This window comes from Octopus bimaculoides, chromosome 4 (genome assembly GCF_001194135.2).
Source record: "Octopus bimaculoides isolate UCB-OBI-ISO-001 chromosome 4, ASM119413v2, whole genome shotgun sequence".
NCBI classification, from domain to species: Eukaryota; Metazoa; Mollusca; class Cephalopoda; order Octopoda; family Octopodidae; genus Octopus; species Octopus bimaculoides.
In genome coordinates this window covers 16,060,267-16,063,877 of record NC_068984.1, presented here as the reverse complement: position 1 = coordinate 16,063,877, position 3,611 = coordinate 16,060,267, and the positions used below count along the sequence as shown (strand labels likewise).

Genomic DNA, 3,611 nt, shown 5'->3' with positions numbered 1-3,611 from the left:
TTTTCTTTTTAATTTACACGCTCAGATGAAGAACTCAAAGCACACTATGTCCAGCCAGAGAAGTATCAGCTGACCTGGTGGCCTGGAGAAGAAGCGGAGAAAGGCATCGGCACAGATTGTACTGACGGTAAATAAACATTGTCTTTTTTTTTTTCCTTTATTTCACATTAAGGTGTTTTCAGTGCTCTTTCTTTTCACGTTGTTTCATCATCATCATCATCATCGTTTAACGTCCGCCTTCCATGCTAGCATGGGTTGGACGATTTGACTGAGGACTGGCAAACCAGAAGGCTGCACCAGGCTCCATTCTGATCTGGCAGAGTTTCTACAGCTGGATGCCCTTCCTAATGCCAACCACTCCGAGAGTGTAATGGATGCTTTTACGTGCCACTGGCACGAGGGCCATTCAAGCAGAACTGGCAACAGCCACACTCAAAATGGTGTTTTTTATATGCCACCTATATGGGAGCCAGTCTAGCGGCACAGGCAATGACCTCACTCAAATGTTTTTTCACGTGCCACCAGCGCAAGTGCCAGTAAGGCAATGCTGATAACGATCACGCTCAAATGGTGCTATTTACCTGCCACTGACATGGAAACCAGACAGCTGCTCTGGCAATGATCACACTCGAAAAGTGCTCTTAGCGCTCCACTGGCACAGGTGCCAGTCATCAAATTTGGTTCAATCACAATTTTGATGATGATGATGGTGTGTTTGTGTGTGTGTGTGTGTGTGTGTGTGTATGTGTGTCTGTGTCAGTGTGTACATATATGTATTTATGTGTGTATTTAGATATGTGAGCATGTGTGTATCTATATATCGCAGGTGTGACAGCATGGTACGAATAGCATGGGGAAGATCTCTGTGGTAAGAAGCTTGCTTCCCAACGAAACGAATCTGGTTCAGTCTTACCACATAGCATCTTGGGCAAGTGTCTCCTCTATAGCTTCATGCTGACCAAAGCCTTGTGAGTGGATTTGGTAGACGGAAACTGAAAGAAGTCAATGGTAAATGTGCATGTGTGTGTGTGTGTGTGTGTGTGTATGCAAAATATAGGGAAAGGAAGATAGAGAGGAGGGAGAGAGAGAGAGAAAAAGAGAGAGAGAGAAGGGGAACTGAGACTTAAAGAAAGAGAAGAGACAAGGAATAACAACTAAATTTACCAAATCAAATCAACATATTCGCCAGGGAACAAATAGTTACGTTTATGCGAGTGTCTAGTCTTAATTAGAACGTGCATAATAACTACAAATGTTTTGAAAACAAAAAATAAAACATTGAAACAGCGTTTTTTCTATAATTTTAATGTCTTTCAACCACAGAAGAATTTGTGACTTTACACATATAACCAACCAGTCTGTATTTTAGACATCTTACTATAAAACATTTAACTAAATTGCATACTCAAATGGGCAATTAACTTCTTCTTTATTTCGTCTGTTAATTAATAATTGGTAACATATGAAGTCCAATTAGTAATATGCGAAGGATGTTTTTTTTAATATCTATTTATTCATATTTCTTCCCTCACATTTATTCATAATTACATCCAACACAAAATACTCGTTACAGTATTGCAATTTCCTGTTTTGTATGTGATGTTATGTCTTTGTTATTTTCATTTGGTTAATATGACTGGCTCTTTAACATTAATCATCATCATCATCATCATCATCGTTTAACATCCGCTTTCTAACATGGGTTGGACGATTTGACTGAGGACTGGTGAACCGGATGGCTACACCAGGCTCCAATCTGATCTGGCAAAGTTTCTACAGCTGGATGCCCTTCCTAACGCCAACCACTCCAAGAGTGAAGTGGGTGCTTTTACGTGCCATCGGCACGAGGGCTAGTCACGCGGTACTGGCAACAGCCATGCTCAAAATGATGTTTTTTTACGTGCCACCTGCACAGGAGCCAGTCTAGCGGCACTGGCAATGACCTCGCTTGAATGATTTTCTAACGTACTACCAGCACAAGTGCCAGTAAGGCGATGCTGGTAACAATCACACTCAAATGGTGCAATTTACATGCCACTAGCATGGAAGCCAGACAGCTGCTCTGGCAATGATTGGACATTTATTAATTCAATCAATAGATATAATGATTAAAGTTTATTTATTCATATCAACGAAATCAGAAAATCATGCAACCCATGCCAGCATGGAAAGCGGACGTTAAACGAGGATGACGATGATGATGATGATGATATATATGATGAGCTTTTTTCAGTTTCTCTCGACCAAATCCACTCACAAGGCTTTGGTCAGAACAAATCCATTTTTCATCACCTGTGATCATTCTTGGAAAAATAGGTCAATTTTGTTGTGTTTGAGTAGAAAATCACAGACAGAAATGCAATCCATTAAACATTTTACCATTAAATTATGAGGTACCAAAATGTCATAGTGGTTTGCATATCCAAGTACTTTTAAATATCTTTTAACATTCACATGAGATATGCAGAGTATCTCTGCAATGTCACATTTGTCTGACCTGGATTTGATAATAATCAATGATTGTAGGCCTGCCAGAGCATTTACAGTTTCCCACTTAAAAATTTTCACTCACAGGTCTTGTGAACCACTTATGAAAAGTCTTCTCAGTTATGGCATCATGTCTATAAACTGCACGTACCTTTTTTTTTTTTGTTGTTTGCACAATGTTTTTCTTTCTTTCCTTTCCAGAAATTAAAGAGCACCAAATGACAAAAAGCAACTCATATCCCTCCATTTACACTTTAAATATAAAAACAGTAGAAATAAACTATCCACATAGTAATCATATAGAAAGACATGTTAAAATGTAACCATTCAAAAAATATGTCATTGCTTCTGTCTTGTGAAAAATGAATCACATGTTTAAACACCACCAACTGGAAAATCAGTATGAAGTTTTGTTCCAACCCTATACACACACATATGAAATATATATATCTATATCTACCCCGTCGGGTGATATGATATGCTTGAGAAGACCTGTTGAGTCAAATAAAACCAAAATCGTACCTGTAGCCAGTGCTCCCTGACTGGCTCCCATTCCGGTGGCATGTAAAAAGCACTATTTGTACGTGAATGATACCAGGACTGCCTGACTGACCCCTGTGCCGGTGATATATAAAAGGCACCATCCGAATGTGGCCAATACCAGTGGCCCCTGATTGGCTCCCATTCCAGTGGCATGTAAAAAGCACCATCCAAACGTGGTCGATGCCAGGTCCTCCTGACTGGCTCCTGTTCTGGTGGCATGTAAATAGCACCATCCGAACATGGCTAATGCCAGAACCTCCTGACTGGCTCCTGTGCCTGTAACACATAAAAAGCACTATCCAAACATGATCGATGCCAGGCCCATCTGACTGGCTCCTGTGCTGGTGGAACATAAAAAGCACCCACTACATTCTCGGAGTAGTTGGCATTAGGAAGGGCATCCAGCTGTAGAAACATTGCCAGATCAGATTGGAGCCTAGTGCAGCCGCTGGCTCTCCAGACCTCAGTCAAACCATCCAACCCATGCCAGCATGGAAAACGGACGTTAAACAATGATGATGATACATATACACAACACACACATACAAACACACACATATATATATATGAAATATATATAT

General features: G+C 40.3%; 1 protein-coding gene across 1 annotated transcript in view; it reads left to right on the top strand.

The window, feature by feature from the left end:
• LOC106882604 (uncharacterized) overlaps positions 1 to 3,611 on the top strand; it is a 137,282-nt gene that overhangs the window by 94,158 nt on the left and 39,513 nt on the right. The gene's annotated exons all lie outside the window — the stretch shown is intronic.